General features: G+C 42.0%; 1 protein-coding gene across 3 annotated transcripts in view; it reads left to right on the top strand.

Moving 5' to 3' along the window:
• Positions 1 to 17,553, top strand: part of LOC126869144 (tyramine/octopamine receptor) — a 65,602-nt gene that overhangs the window by 22,097 nt on the left and 25,952 nt on the right. For 2 of the 3 annotated variants that reach the window (XM_050625323.1, XM_050625322.1), the window contains exon 2: positions 13,226 to 13,400. The gene's annotated coding sequence lies outside the window, so the exon portion shown is untranslated. Of the gene's footprint in view, positions 1 to 7,450; positions 7,474 to 13,225; positions 13,401 to 17,553 lie in introns of those variants that run through there. The other variant, XM_050625325.1, reaches the window with a different exon arrangement.

The raw sequence follows: 17,553 nt of genomic DNA, 5'->3' as shown, positions 1-17,553 counted from the left end.
GCCCAGGACTTGTTCGAGATAAGCTTCGCGAATATAAAGAGGAAGAGTTTATTCCGCGCATGTTATACGAAAGAATCGGAGAGATTGGCGGATAACGAACGCTGTAACCGACGAGACGCGCTTAGAGAAGGAAACTCATTACCGAAATAATCGCTTTAATTACTGGAACGCGTCTCATTTAAACGGATATGCACCTTTCAAAGCACCGCGTGATTACGTTGCTTGTCTGCTTTAGTTTTCGCGATCACCGTTCATCTCGTATTTCTTCCTTCTTTTCCTTTTTCTTTCTCTTTTCAAGTTTCTCGGGTAATTTATTACGCGCTATTGTTCCTCGCCATACTTGCCAGTAATGACGTTATTTCATAGATCGTAGATGGTGATTAATGTAGGTTTATCGATGAAGATCGAAAGCAGGTACCTCCTGCATCTTGGCAAGTTTTTAACGTTAGCGATGTCTCGCAGGACACAAGGAACATGAATTAGATTTACTTCCAGGCAAATGGTGGTTCATTCGCAAGCCATTTTTCATGCAGACAGTGTGCTTTGTACAGTTGGGTCGAGTGTTAAATGGCAGTGTAATATATTTCACGATGGAACGTGGGAAACGTCAGGTTAAGCTTTTTTCCACGCGAATCGAAGTCTGCTTCTTATGTTAAATGCACTTCCGCCAGTGAGAAAGATTAAATATCCGTTTAACGTACGATGCGAATGGATGGAAAGAGTCACTCGTCCGCATCAAACGTTCACAGACCAGAAAGACAAATTGTATTTAACTGGAATCAACGCGTCGATTAATTCGTCTTTTCAGTATACCCTGCGCGACTTCTTCTCATCGTCATTTACAAGGAAAATCGTAACGCAATACGCGCGACAATTTTCTTTTTTCCACGTAAAAATGATCGATCGATCGTATCTGTCCCTTTTCTTCCAACCTTTGCCACTTTCCGCTCGACGAACCACACGTGTTCCAGAGGAAATTGCGAGGAAGAAACACGTAAGCTAGTATCGTCACACAGATACATTTTTAGGACGCTCGAATGCTGCTTTCATCTGGATCCATTATCAGACATACTCTGTTTGGCCGGCAGCAATGGCATTGTCGTGACATAGCGGACACGAGATAAGTAGCGACCTATAATGCGTGTAATACGCACACTCGAACTAGGATAACGCTGTTAGTTGTTTCGATAAATATTAATTCCTATCGTTTTAATTTCTATTTATGTTAGATGTATCTCATTGATGGCGTGTACACATTGAAACGTAACGAGAAAGCTTAGACGTACGATAGCCGATCGATAAATTATTAACACGTATGCGATCTTTCGAAATGTAAATTTTCATCGGACGTCGCGTGATCGATGTAGACGATTTAATGGTTGAACGTTAAATTGTGAAATCGAGTACCTAATTACGGCTTAGCAAGACACGTATAGGACATTAAGTAGTCAGGGTATGGCACGAGGGATTTGTCAGACGCAAGTAGCAATGAATCGTCAATGTCAGCCGACCGGAGGTTATAACGCTGGGATTCGCCAGATGGCAAACAGTAACGAGGAACGTATGGTGGCCTGTCGCTTCTAGTTAGCGTTCGTTCGCCATTGAACGATACTTTTGCAGCCGCGTATCGAAAATCCTCGTTCTCGTGTCTAGCCACGATGGAAATTCAGTGTCGCCGCGGCGACGTCCGACGGAAAAGACTACAGCGCCCGATGTAATTACAAGCTCGCATCCGGTAATTTAAATTTCACCGGACAGGATTAACTGCAATTTAATTCCGTTAAAAAAGTACTTTGACGTAGTTGGTGCCCGTGAGCCTTTACGATGTATTAAAACGAAGCTTTCCAAGCTCGACGGAAAATATTCATTTCCCATATTTCAATCTCTCTCCAGGCTCGACTTATCGATATAGTTGATACTCGAATTACCAACGATTAGCTCATTTTCTCATTTATAGAAAATTTATAGTAAATTTATAGAAAATTTATAGAAAATTTATAGAAAATAGTACGACCGTAATTTCCTCTGTCGAAACGTGCTCGTTTAATAATCGAGCCATACGTTCGATACAGACCCAATTCTTGTTTCCATATTCCGAGAATTCTTTCCTATTTCGATAATATAATCTTTCCGTTACTTTTTAAACAGCGATTTTTCAGCCTCTCCGTTGCTTCGTAAACGCCATTTCGTAACGACTATTTGGCGAATATAAACTAAAGAAAAAATATAGGAAAAATATATTTATACAGCGATACCAGAGTAGGATTACTCGAAAGAAATACACGAGCCTGGGAATTTTGATAGGATGATATCAGACAAAAATCTATAAACCGGTAACAGCGAGCCGTGAAACGGTCGCGTTACTATTTTACGGACCTTTAGCAAAGAAATACGAGGGGAACGTCGGCGGTGCTGTGAACGTCTGTTTTCTTTGGACGCACGCTCTATCGAACGAAAAATTGTTCCATCGGACTGAGAAATTGTATCGACAGGTTCGCGGGTACGTTCTCGCGTCCTTTAGCGAATTTCGACAGAGTCGACAGACTAAATGGAAAAGGATTTCAAATGGAATCAATGATGATCCTCTTCTCTTCGATGCTCGGATTTCACCTTTTTTCCTTTCTCGTCGTATCGTAACCGTCGTTAACGAAGACGAATGGAAATTACGAGAAGAGGATTAGTGTTTCGCTAATCTTTTTCATTCTGAAGTATCGCTACAATCCTATTTACGTTCGATACACGCTCCATCGAGCGCACATCATTTTCTATTTAGATTCTTCCATAAATCATGTCCCTTCTTTATACTTTCAACGATCGAAACTCGCGTTGTTTTATAGAAAATCGATGTTGAATACGGTAGCAAGGTTGCCTCTGTTTATCGTCGAACCATCGAAATCGATCGGCAAGCCACGAAACGCGTAATAAGACTTTGATCAATCCGTCTTTCGATGGAATTTTTCAATGAAAATATTTGAGGATTTGCGGTGTCCCGAGGGCGCTGTTTCGTCGTGTCTCCGGGTTTTGGCAGTAGAATTTTGGCGAAGTGCATCGGTATCCGTCGATATCCCTTGTGTGTGTGTGTGTGTATACATTTACGAGTAAATATGTTTGAGGAACGAGACCCAAGAGAGAGTTGCGAACCGAGACACGCGGGAGACGATTGCGCGCTTCGGGAACGATGTTCGAATAGTAAACATCGAGTGAATTTAACCCTGCTAAGATAGCTACCTCTCCTCGTATCAATCTTATGTTGACAGAACACTCTTTGTTCTGATCGATCCTTTGATCGATCACTTTCTATATTTTCGTACTTTGTATATACATATATATTTAATATGTATTTAATATCTATCTGTGTAAAAAATGTAAGGTAATAATACAGAGAAGAGGCACACCTCACGGATTTCAACGACCTTTAAATAAATACGTACAAAGGACAACATTCTGAGCAACTTTTCCCTATACGTGTTATCGCCGTGACGCTCGGCCTTAATTTTCGAGATATTCATAAAAATAGTTTTCGCACTTTTTCGTTGGCTTTGGGATTATTCCGGTCGTCTCGTGGTACGGTGCCTTTACGCGTCTCACGTTTATTAAACTTAATTCATCGATGCTAATCAGCTGTAATATAAATAAAATAAGATAAGTTAATGGATTACAGGTTGGGTTAAATTAATATCACTTTTCGTCTCACGGCAGCCGTTGACGCTAGCGTGATTTACTTTTTATTTCATGCGATCTTGCGAGTGTATCGTAAATTCTATTATTATCGTTTATTATGATTTATATCGATATCTTTTCTCTATTTTTAAGCTTGCCCTCTATAATTACAAAATATCACGTTGTATCAATAGTTTATCGTATAATTTTATATATTCAACGTTTCGTGTATTATTATTTCGTTGGTCTTGTGTATTGTATAGAAGTTACTATACGAATCCATTAACGACTAACGAAGGAAATTAGTAACGCGTAAAAGTAAGAGGATTTGCCATGATCAACGAACGAATAATGGTTCATCGTATCATAAATATTTGAGCATCTTCGATTTTCCTAAATTTGTGTCGTTCAAATAGAGGAAGAAATACCGTGGCGAGAGATATTAATGAAATCCTGGGAATTTCCCTTCGTAATCACAATATTAAGAAAGGGAGCTCGGTAATTAAAATTGTGCGGAGAAATTACAAATGAAATATCGCGTTAACGCATCGCTGCACCTTAACCAGTTAATTCTATTATTTTTAACCAGTTTTCTTCCCACTCGTTCGGAGTTTATCATTCTCGGTATAGCGCGGGCTTCTCATGAAAAAAAAAGTGGAAAAGGATTCGATATCGGAGATCCGTTTAACGTGACGAGGCAACCACGAATCTCCAGATATCCTCTACCGATACGCTTCTTATCGCGATAAAACCGAGCTTCTGTTCTCCGTGTAAAATCATATACTGTCAAGGGAGACAGACACGGGTCTACGCGAAAAAGGGGGAAAAGACGTAAAGGTTTTGTTGTTTACAGACTTTCCGATACGTATCCTGGTTTCCGCGTACAAACTCCTTTAACGAAATCCCACGACTGAATTCCGCTCGTGGTTGGAAGTTTCGTTCTTCCGTCCCTCGATACTTTCTTTCTCTCTTCTCTATCTATCTGTGGTTTGGTCTGACAGTAGGTGACTCCGAGCTTTTGCTCCGCGCGATAGAAACTAAGGTGGAACAGAGGAAAAAACGAAGTCGTATCTCAGGGACTCGTAAATGGACGTCTTAGCTGCGTCGTCTCTACATTCACCGGTTTCATACTGTAAATAATAGATGCGACGCGATGCGCGCCTCGCGCCGTTATACCTTAACTCTTAGTTTTCAGTCGACGTTTCGTCTTCTTTCCCTTCGCGATTCCTCGTTTCTCTCGCCTTCATTTACTCTGCAACGCGTCCGTTATTTCGTATCGTTATTATTTCGTTCTACCTCGACCTCGTTGTTCGTAGAATTTCAGACTTCCATTCGATTCTTTTCCATTCGGTCGAAAATATCTTTCTTCGCTCCTGTCGTCTAAGAGAGCAGCTGTGTATTTCCAAAGTGGCAGATTTAACGCTTGTTTAGAACGTTAACGCAATTTTAGAACTTTATCGAATATCGATTTAGGTGTACGTTTCTTCGCACCTCTTAATCTCTGATTAACCAGGCTGTGGTATATCTTTAATACTTAATGGTTTATCAATTTAAGCTCGATAGTAATCGATGGTTCAAACCGAGCAACGAATAATACGATAACGATTTTGTTGGAGAATCGAGCCGCGTACAGGCTGCGTTCGTTTCCATTATAAATTAAAACGGGTAGAATACTTCTTTTTTCAGATATTAAATATTATCTGTATACCTGGCCACTTTGAAATCGATGAATTTATCAAAAGTGGTATTAATCGATTTAGCGTAGCAGAGAGGATCGGTTAATCCTCCGCAGGCGAACAATTGACATTTCGTCCTGTTGAAAATTGTGGATCTTTGAAGCCGAAATAATGCTATAGGAACACTTATATATTCATCGATACACACTTGCACGCGTCTCAGCACTTTCTTCTATACCCGACTCTGTTAACCGACTGAACAGTTTACGTTCCTTTGTTTTCGAGACGCTGTGCGCACACACACATACTTCACATACGTAAGTATCACATAAGTATCAAGTAAGTATATTCACATAAGTATCTCTTCTACGCATTTAACCCAGTCCAGCACAGAAAATTATACATATCTCAACACATCCTATAATTTCCTCCAAAAGAATCGTTATTTACGCCGACAGATATTTCGAATATTCGACCGCGCGAATGATCGTTCGATACAGCGGAAACTTCGATAAGTATCTCGGGATTTTTTCCAAATTTTTTCTAAGCTTAGAATAGCAACGAAATTAATCTTCGACGTAAACGATTCTCTTTGTCTGCGAAGCGCTGGATCGGTATCCATCAAAGCGAAAGGACCGCGTACGAGTCAGACAGTTGCTTAACGGGACAAAAGATCTTTAGATCGACTTAGAAGAGCGCGATCTTGACAAATGGCGCGTTGTAGAAACACCATGGAAGAGGACAGGTCGCGATTCGTTTTCGGCTTCCTCTGCTTCCCATTAGGGTTGGTTCGTTCAATATCGGCAAACTCCGGGCCGAGAATTTCATTTTCCGGTGGAAGCTTGCCAGCAACACTCCGCCGCTCGATGTCGTGTGGCTTAAATGCACCCTCCATATCGTCTTCCACAGGTTTCTATCTTCTCTCTATTCGCCCTTCTTTTCTCTCTGAAATCGAATCATCGAGAATCGTGGTAAGAATGATGAACTCCGCGAAAGTTCACTCTCCGGAACTCGTATATCAGGTGTCGATCTTAAGGTGCCGGGAAACATCGATACCTTTATTACTCGTCGGAGAGCATTCGTGTTTTCATTTTCCACGATTATCAAGTAAAATCGTAACTTTTATATCATCTTCATTGGCCCGTTAAGACCGCACGAACCTGACCTCCACGAGGCAGCGTAAATAATGCATCAGGTTGGAAGTTTTCTGCGCGAATTTATCGCCGGTGTTGTTTGTAATTTCTTCTAATAGAGTTTGAGTGGAGGAGTTATTGCGTTCGGCGGCGAAAGCGGAGCTGTAATTGCATTGTTATTAACGTAGGTTGCGCGCAAGGAAATTGTGACGCTAATTGTTCCAAGGAACGAGGCTTCGCTGATTTTGTAACAGATGCGCTGTATCAAACAACCAAGTGTAAAAACGACTACTTCGTTACCAACGTTTCTCTTTTACTTCTCCTCTTTAGAACCGAAACTGTGAATTCTTAAAGGAAAAAAAAAAAAAAAAAGACGGGAACGAAGAGACAAAGGGAAGAGAAAGGAAGATGTTTCGAGGCGTTGAAACGTGTCGTGTCATCAGACGAGGGGTCGTTATTGTTTCCACGTTTACACCGAATTACACACGCTATTGGAAGGGATTTCACGTGCGTTTGCTCGAACGCGAAATATGCTGCCTTTAAAATCGTCAAACCGATTCCGTTCGCTTGGACGATCCGAACGTTTGTGGATTAAGGAAATCGTAAAGCCCTCGCTAACACGATCGCGATCCGTGTCTCGCTTCGTGAATAGATATTTTAACAGCGCGATATGTCTACGATATAATTCTACGTGGGCGAACATCCAATCTATTCCGATCCTTGTAAATATTTCACGCTTATTACTTTTTAATTTGTATGGTTTTTACCTCTACGTATTAGTATTTTATCGAATATATATGTCAGGTTAAGGTTGGAATTTTGGGCGTTTCACGAACCTTCGCTCGAATTTACCATCGCGGTTATAGCTGATATTTATTGTTACAAACGTGGTTATTACAAGAGGCTACGAGTAATAGCGGCGATCGGATGGTCGAGATGTCGATGACAACGAATTCAGGTTCGATAACGAATCCACGGTCAACGGGATACACGCATGACTCAACGTACGAGTAAAACTTATTTTATTTATATTACAGCTGATTAGCATCGATGAATTAAGTTTAATAAACGTGAGACGCGTAAAGGCGTCGTACCACGAGACAATGGGGATAATCCCAAATCCAACGAAACAGTACGAGAACTATTTTTATGAATTTTTTTTTTATTTATTTATTTGAATTTTACAATTTGTCCAGTAGGACATTTGGTAAAATATTATAGCTTAGTGGTATAATAATATAACATGTGGATGGCTATCCCCAGTGAGATACCATCTTCGAAATATTTTTATGAATATCTCGAAAACTAAGGTCGAGCGTCACGGCGATAACACGTATAGGGAAAAGTTGCTCAGAATGTTGTCCTTTGTACGTATTTATTTAAAGGTCGTTGAAATCCGTGAGATGTGGCTCCTCTTTGTATTATTACCTTACATTTTTTACACATAGATATTAAATACATATTTAATATACAGGGTGGTTGGTAACTGGTGGTACAAGCGAAAAGGGGGTGATTCTACGCGAAACAAGAAGTCGAAAATATGGAATAAAAATTTCTTTTTTTATTTTTTTTTAAATCACAGTGAGATCCGTTATATCGAGACGTGACAAAGTGGACGCGTACCGAGCGAGAATTCAAAGTCGATTTTCTCGAAAAAAAAGCCTCGAACGAAAAATTTTTATTCTATATTTTCGACTTTTTTTTTCGCGTAGAACCACCCCCTTTCCGCTTGTACCACCAGTTACCAACCACCCTGTATATCAACAATTTTATATTTTACACTCGGTTATCGTACACCGGTAAAGATCTGCAGCTGCACATGAGTTAGAATTCGATTCAAGTGTTGTTGTTTTGCTTCGGAGTATGAAGTTTGTTAGGTTACGTATAACGTAAGAATAAACAAACTCCGAGCAAAACAACGTCGCCGCTACACGTAACCGTAAAACAAAGACAAATTTGAGTCTTCCGACTTCCTCCCGACTACTATAAATAAACGGACGCGATCGCAAACGGATTATTATAAACAGCGACCAAACGACTGTGGCGGATGAAAAGAGAGTTTGCGTTTCGTCCTGGGACTACCGGTGGATTCGTCAGTAAGGCTATGCCCGGTAGTCCCTGCCTTAGACGTAGAGGGAGTCTCGCTAGGTGCGGTATTTGTATCAATCGCTCGTATATTCGACCGCTAGCGAGTTAGACAGACTCGTCGTCGTAGCCCTCTAGTGTTGGCGGTTGGTACCAGCGGATCGCCCGGGAGGTGTTGCGCCGCGTTGATGCCTCGACCTGACGGCGTCCTGTTGATACCGATCCGCCACACGACGTTACGCACACCGTTTCGCGACTAGTACATTGTATCGACGATTTCAAATATAATAACGATTTTACCTACCAGTAATCTCATCGTTTAACCTCCCACAGATCCTTTACAGTCGCTCCTTTCTTTCATCTCTGTAAAGTAAAATGTTTCGACGCTGTGGCATCAACGATGCAACTTTCACCGAACGAGAATATAACTCGTTCTGGATTCTACGTTCTGCCGTATTAATTTATCATTATCGAGAACGTCGCGAGGAAATTGTTGATTCGCGCGTTTCGTATTACGAGATTTCGGGATTAATGCAGGCGAGTTTAAAGAAGGAAAAATCTATAAAAGTGATGTCGCTTTGCGTAATGGCTTTATTATGTTAGCGGGACCGTTCTGCTGTAGTCTTTCCATTTACAGCGCCATTGAAATCGTTTAAGCCATGAACGTTAATTCACGAGTAAGAGAAAAACGTTGAACAGAGATCCACTTTGACAGAAAGTTAATTTAATTTCAAGTTTGCACATCGTTCCGCTGTTGTATCTGTAGACTCTGTGTCTGGTTTTTTTTTTATCAGCAATGGTCGATAGGTAATTCGAGTCGCACCGACGACAAAGTTGAAACTAGCTCCCTAGGTAGAGGAATTTCTTTGTGTCGGTCAGTCAAATAACGATGGTCGCTCGATTCATTACGTCGTGCTTGGCGCGCTGACATTTCAGATATCAAAGGGAATTTGGAAATAAGAGGGACGTCTTACGAGCGGAACTGCGATGCACCTTCAAGCAGAACGTCGCTGACTCCCAAAGAGGATTTGAAAAACTTGCGCGGAGCCTTTTGATCTGTCGCGTCCGGGGAACATCGAATGAGTTCTTTTCTGCCTGAGAACCTTGCGTGAAATTTACCGAACGTTTTAATGGCAATATTACTTTATATTATCCGAACAAAAGAATTCGCTTGGATATTCATCGTCGTGGGATATTTTCTCGCGCGATCGGTATGCTACGAAGCGTAACAAAGCGTTACAAGGAGAAAGAAAAATCGAAATGGAGAATTTTCTTCGATGACCGACAATATCGATCTCTTTCGTTATAAATTCTCCAGATAGTAGATTATCGAAGAAATGGCACGAACCTAAAAGTCCATTGTAATCTACGAAAGAGCTGGTATTCTGTTCGTGGGTTATCAACACTCCGATCGACACGGCGATCAGCGAAACTGCTGCAATTTCATGTGTTCTACACGCGTCACAAATTCGGCAATACCAACGTGTCTGCATTATCCGAAAAACGGTAGGAACACGTGCGCGGACCACTCGACACGTTGCAGAGGTCAATGATCGTGTACGGGATATCGGCCCGATCATCCGCAACTTCGGTTTTATACGATTCGATCGAGACAATGGAAAAATAATCGTTGATGAGTGGTACATGGACAAGATCGATAATATCATAATATTGCCTTTATGCCCTCGTCCGTGATAGTTTATCGGAATATCGGTGCAATACTTTTCGGTTATAAACGTGCAAATTATGCTCATTTTGTTTAATGGGCGGATTCTGCGTTAGTAATCGAATATGTAAATCAAATACGTCGGGATCGTTCGCGAAATTATGTTATCGGCGTTCGCCGCATCGATGCTATTCGTTCGAGACGGCTGCGTATTAATTAATAGCTTTTGAATCGTTCGAATCGACGATGGTAGGTGGAAAACGTAGCGTGAAACGAGTTTTTCTCAGCCGACTTTTTACAACGTTAACGTGCTACGACGATTTCTTCGTGAACTCGGCCGACTCGACGATTTTACGATAATTCGATCGGCAGTTCCATCGATATACGACTGGCCGTAAAGAGACGGAAAACCAGCGACTCGCACGTGGAAAAATGTCCTCGATGATCGGGATATATGATCCTGGAATACGTAATCCTGTACGTATTGATGGATGGTTTATGGAAGAATTTGAAATACCGTGTGTTTGCTAAATCGCCACTTCGTTGACTTTCGCCGTTGGATCTTCGATCACATCGCGTATTATACACAAACGTGGCGTGTTAGGAATCAATCTTTTACATCAAACAATCGCTCCATCAACCTTCACCCTTTCTGTAAACTCAACGACATCTGTGATCTTCATTTCCATTGGCGCCGGTGTTCTCGCCGGAACGCGTAGGTAAAGTAACTTGGTAACTTGGATGATTTCTACAACCGTGATAATAATTAAGGATTCCGCAGTTCAAACAAGAAAACTCGTACAATGGTATTAATTATACGACATGGAGTTTCCTGCACGATCAACAAAGGGGCCGATGTTAATACGTGCAACGTCGCATGGGAATTTCCACGAATTCTAGTTTCGTGCGCAATTCGACGAAAAGAGGACTACGGTCTCTTCTCCGGTTTGTAGAAGGATCGGACAGTCGAATTCTCTGTTTATACGGTATTTCTAGTTGTGTGTGTTGGCTTTGTTGATTCGAGCTGCTTCGACGCGGTCTCGTGGCGCATGCAAAAGCGTATCGACGCTCGTTTCGAGGTCCTTCTTAGTGCGCATTCTTCCGGAACTGGGTTAAGACTGGAATTAAATTTTCCGTTTGCGAAGGCGCGACGGCCACGGCGAAATCCTGTTCGTTCGTATCGAAGCCGAAGGAGAAGCGAAATTTCCGAATTACTGGCGTAGAAACGCGGCTGCGCTGCAAAATACCCTCTTTCGCTATCGGAACGTGCTTCCGGCCGACAAACCTGCCACGGTTAATCCGACCAAGATCGGCTAAACTTGACCCTGCGTCGTTCACGGGACTGCGACCAGACGAAATTGAGAATCGACGTTCTCCAGCAACGTAACAGCGACAGAGATCGTATTTTCGACCAATCGCGTGGAGACGCAATCGCGAGGAGAGACGTCAACGGGAGTCGTAAATTCCCGTTACGATTATAATAATCGACACCGCGAGTCGATCGATCCCCTGATTTCCGTTAAGATAATAGGGGTGGTTGAGAGGGTATAACACTGTGATTCATAGAATTATAAGGTTTTTATTTCCAACACTTAAGTTACACTGTTGAGTAGATATAATTCCTAGATGACACTTTGTCGCACGAAGATAAGGTAGATATGCACAATAGAGCAAGGCTCTTAAAGTTGAATTTAGTATGTTGGTGGACGTAGCATTAGAGGATACTTAATAGAGCAAGTGAATGTTCGGTAATCCCGAGAACCGACTTGGATAGTTGATGTGAGTTACACTTAGACGTTGACTTTTCTAGCAGTGTAGAAGAAGTAAGTTACAGTGCCGATGCTGTGTCGGAGGAAAGTTAGCGATGGGTGTGTCTAGCGCACTGGACCATCGGATTTGTTCGTGACATTTTGGTCAGGAAAGCGAGGGCAGTATACCTTGCTTCTGATTGGATAAACGAAGGTTGGTTGATTAGGAAGGTCTTAGCCCCCTCGATAGAAAGTTGCTAGTAGGAAGCATCGTACGTGAGAAATACTAACTTTCCATTGTCGAGCCGTAGTAGACAATAGTCTTTAGAAAGTGATTGAGAAAAAGGATATTTGTTGGGTCTGAAGGACCTTAGCTTGCAAATTACCGGTATTTGATGGGTCCTTAAGACTATCGAGGGTACGCCGTAAGGATGAGCGGATGTCTGGTGTCCGTCTGGCCCGCGGTGTATGGCCTGGCCAGGTAGAGTGTCGCTCGACGTAACAGAGATTGTCCTTTTTATGCACCCACGAAGGTCTCCTTTTCGCGTTAGAGATACAAGGTGCGATAGTTTTATGGCGATAAAGTTGCGATTAGTCGTCGATGGGTGTGTAACTTAAGCGTTGGAATCAGCATTTCGGATTCGGTTAGCAATCAGAGTTGGAAGCAATCAGTTAGTCTGTACTTGGCAATCAAGTAGTATTCAGAGTGGTGTTAGTCGTTAGTTACTGATCAAGCAGGATTAACCGACCTAAGGGGAGTTCGTTAAGGCTTTAAACAAGCCTGGCTGATCGATCGTTTCATAAGTTTTAGCGGTTAAAAGATTTATTTCAATTATTCCTATCGTTCGTTATGTTTCAATTTCGAGATTGAACGTAAAAGATGAGAATGCCTGTCGAAGGAAAGAAGGATCGATGGCCTGGCTTAAATAGAATGTGTATTGGCTGGGAATTAGAAGTGGCGCGATTGGCCCAGCATAAATCACCGCGTGTCATTTATACGTTTATCGAGTCAGTTTTTCTTTTGTTCCGTTGTTAGTTCGATAGAACGCGTAAATCTAGTTGGTCGTCCATTAGTCGGTTACGTTCTCTTCGATCGTTGCACTCCCCCCAACAGAGAAGTTCGATACTACCTAGCTGGTATAATTACAAATACAAGAAAAAAGTACAATTACATCGCCATAGTTAAACCATCGACGATTTTCTTTGTAACGAAGATCGTCCAACGTCTTAATTTAGCTCTGTTTCTCTTCTGCACAGACGATATAGTCTACGATAGAAATTGACGAACCGCTGTGGCTCGACGAGCCAACCGATCGAAGGGCTGATTACCGGAAACTGACGACCAAAAATGTGACGCGCGGCGTGCATACGACGGCCGAGCCTCGAACAGAGAAGACCGGACGACTATTGGCAGCCTGACGTTGGATCGACGGTGAGCGTTATCATCAGCAGTTATCGTATTTTTCTCCCTGCGAAAGTTACAAACTTCGTTAAATTGTCCGTCGTTCCTCTCAAAATATCCTTTTCAACCGGCTTTCCGTTTTTCTATTTTTTATTTACGATTTTCGCATCTAAATTGCTATCGATTCTTTCTATCGAGCGTATTTTATCGTGGCTGATTCGATGATATCGTATACTCCGCGTTATCGGTGTCATCGTTGATACGCGAAAATTCCTACATTTAGTCAGTGGATGGAATCGCACGTGGGTATTTTGGGGGCATTTCATCGACTTTTGTTTGCATTTTTCAAGGAATTTTTCACGAGAAGCATCTGGGGCGAGTATTTATACGCAACAAATGAATATATTACGTGGCAACGTACGAACGTATTCGCGGTACAAATATATTGGAAATACGTGAACCGTACAATTTTAAGTTTCACGATGTTCTTCAAACAGCTTCGTCGCGATCGCCACGCGTACCAAGGTCTTTAAAATAATTTTCCAACCAGCAAATACGCGCCGTTGTTTTGCTTTCGTTACGAGTAGCTGCTTGATGGATTGTGTAATTTATCGCCGATCAGCGTGTCACTGAACCTATAAAATATCGCGACACCTACTTTCTATTAAGCCTGTGGCAAAGGTCATAAATTGTGCGATTCTATTATAACGTCTACGTTCCCCAACCGAGAAAAGGAAATAGAGAGGAAAATTACCGTAAAACAATCGTTCCATTGAAAGTTATATCTCTGTTGAATTTCGAACAATTTCAAACCATAGTTCCGCCTCGTTACCTTCCAATTGTTTCAACGAATCGCTTAATGCCATTAAAGTAGTCAAGATGCTTCGAGCCAGAATTCTGGACACGCGACGATAACCAGAAATACTCCGCGTACGTCTTTTTAACGTACGAGTAACGGGAATTGGTGTATCGATAGGAAAGGACGGACACTCGGTGATGCTGGTGCATCGCGTGTGTTCAATCCCATGGCTGCAAGTTTTTTAACGAGATGATTAATCACCGGGAGTTATTTCATCTCGTTGCAGCGGAAAACGCAGCCACTAACACGATGAACGTTTCAAACAAACAAAAAAAAAAATTCGTTTGCTGCCCGGTGTTCGGTTTGAAAAATTCTGCTGTTATCCAGCCGCAACGGTGGTCATTAATCGAAGTTGTAATTGGAGGTTTAATTCGTCACTTGGAGCGTGTATAATGCGGGAGGCACGGGGGCGGTGCATATTGGATGATATAAAACGCGAAACACTCTTCACGGTAAGCCCTTTATCCAGCCCATTGTGTAGTCAATCGTTTATCTATGTTTCGCGTACAATACCTTTCTTCTAACACCTCCGTGTCATTTCGATTATCTCGTTTTCGATATTACACAGCTTCCAACGAGTTCTTGAGAGTTGCTTCGGCGAACGTATACGCGTTAACGTTAGAAATGGCAAAGTAAGGAAAACGAGCGATTCGCAATTTCTCGCTGTTACTCTCTTTCAGTTATTTCTTTTTTTTGCTTTACGTTAGTTCCGCTCTTTTATCTTTATATCTGGCACGACGCACTTGTGATCGGTAGCGTAAATATTCAATTGCCAATTAAATTTATAGGAATAATTTACACGCGACAATAAGGTTAATCGAAAGGAGTAACAACAACGAGCCGAAAATTTGTCGAGAGCTTTCAGCTTTCTTGAACGCTAACGATTGATTTCCTCTTGAAATATATATATATTTTTTGTACAAAGGCTGGACGAAATAGCAGCGGTAACCACACGATCGAGTTTCTCTTAACGTGGCTCGACTAACGGCCTTCGAAAATTTCGGAACAGTCGAAACCGTGACCCGATTCACCGACGGAGTCGATGTAACGTTGAACGTACGAATGCTCTCTCATGTTCGAGTCAATTAAGCTCTATCGATTGCCTCGGCGACAAAGACAAACCCAGGACTGCTCGAACTGCTGCCGGTGGTGCTCTTCGTGGTCCAGGTCCGACGTTTATTGTTACTTTATTAACGGGCCGATCGTTGTCGAATTACGATATCGCCGGTGGAAAATGTAGCCGTGCGGTCGATTGTCCTCGTAAAGATTCCACCTTCGTAAAGGCGTCCATAAGTTTACGCTGGTTTCGATTTGTCTATACCAAATAACAGACGTCTGCTTTAAACAGCGCACGCGATGTGTATAGAGACGTCGACGTCGACGTCGACGTCGACTTCGAAACAATGGCGATTCGCGAAATGGTTTATCGCGACTGTGACAAATGGCCACCGTATTAATTAGCCGTCAGGATGGCGAATTAGGATTAGAGGAATGGGCGAACCATCCAGAGGATTTGCATCTTAAGTTATAGCAACCTCGAACGAGCACGAAAGAACAGGAAATTAATGTGCTCTACGAGTTTGTAGATCTTTCGATTTGTCGGTTTCCGACAATAGCGACGTGCAAGTTATTCCAGCTACGCAACATTCAACGTTTAAACAATTCAGTTTTGAATTTTGTACCGAATAGACAAATTTGTTGTATATCGCGAGACACCGTTGGCCTTTGACGTAACAACGAAAAGGTGAGAAAATATCGTGTACCTTTCGGGTGGCGCGAGAGGAAAATATCGAGAACAAGAAAATGATTCGAATAATCCAGTTGTCAATGTACGCGATATATTTTATTGTTTATTACAACGTTGATCACGAGTTCGATAAAACTTCTTCAAATATGCAGGATATTACTGAAAATTCTCAACGCGAGAATTGATTGTAATTTTAATAAATATTAAAAAAAATATATATATACAGGATGGTTGATAACTGGTGGTACAAGCGGGAAGGGGATGATTCTACGCGAAAAAAGAAGTCGAAAATATAGAATAAACATTTTTCGTTTGACGCTTTGTTTTCGAGAAAATCGACTTTGAATTTTCGCTCGGTACGCGTGCACTTTATCGCGTCTCGTTATAACGGATCTCACTGTAGATCGTTGTCTCGATCGACGTTATTTTTTTAATTTAAAAAATTTTTAAATTTTTATTCTATATTTTCGACTTCTTTTTTCGCGTAGAATCACCCCTTTTCCGCTTGTACCACCAGTTACCAACCACCCTGTAGATCGTTTCGAAATTGTCGGTAATCTTTGGCGAATCGCGCGTCGAATTGCTTGAGCTCGGCTCGATAATCCTGTCTTAACCTAGCGGGAACGAACGAACGATGGAATTTAACAAATTTTTTTTTACTATCCGACGAACGTCCACGACATTATAATTCTCGCTACTCGCGAGGACGAAGAACTGCTTTAAGGTCGATCTTTAGCGTGAGCTTTATCGCAAAAAGCAATAAAGAAACCACGAACGGGTCAACGTGCACACCATCTTTCTTCGTTTCGCCTGCTATTTTACTCCTCTTTGTCTATTCGAGGGTCGAGAAAGGCCTCCTCTACGTGTACACGTACGCCTGCTCTGTGAATGGAGCGTATGCGCACCCCTCAAGCCTTGCCCCATTTTTGTTCTCGATGCATTCTAATTCTCGTTTCTGATTCCCGTCTTCATCTTCCGTTTTTTGATTCGTCGACTTTTCATTTTCCCGCGAGACGCCGCTTATCTGATTTAATATCCTTTTCCTTGGGATTAAACTCGAAGAAGTAATAGGGGGAGGAGGAGGAGGAGGAGGAAAGAAGAAGAGAAGGTAAAGGAGCCTGGAATAGGACGGTACGATGGGGATAAATTGAGTTTTTAAAGAAAATATGTGTATAAGATGAGGCAGGTCGGGGGTCGTTCCGACGAAGAAAGTGACGACGGATCGCTTCCGCGTAAACGTCCCTTCGCAATACACGCCGTTCGACTGGTATTATTTTTCAATAAAATCGATGGCATCGTATCAATCTTCTTAGAAACTGAATCGTCGACAAACGAGATGGTTTCTGGTTGGCGGCAAGCGGCGACTCTGCCGCGGTATCGCCGCTATTTCTTCCTCGTCTTCTCTTCTCGTGATTTTGCGTGGTAAGAGAAAAGAAGAGAAAAAAGAAATAGAATGCTCATAATAGACATAACACAAGGGAGAAGCCACTCCTAGGAGATCAGTGTATTAAAGCCTGCGCAGTGTAACTGGCAAAGCTTCTTCCATTCTCCCGCGGATTCTTCCTCCATGCAGCCTG

This window comes from Bombus huntii, chromosome 9 (genome assembly GCF_024542735.1).
Source record: "Bombus huntii isolate Logan2020A chromosome 9, iyBomHunt1.1, whole genome shotgun sequence".
Lineage (NCBI taxonomy): Eukaryota > Metazoa > Arthropoda > Insecta > Hymenoptera > Apidae > Bombus > Bombus huntii.
Note: the sequence above shows the minus strand (reverse complement) of the source record. Positions and strands in the feature narration are given on the sequence as shown.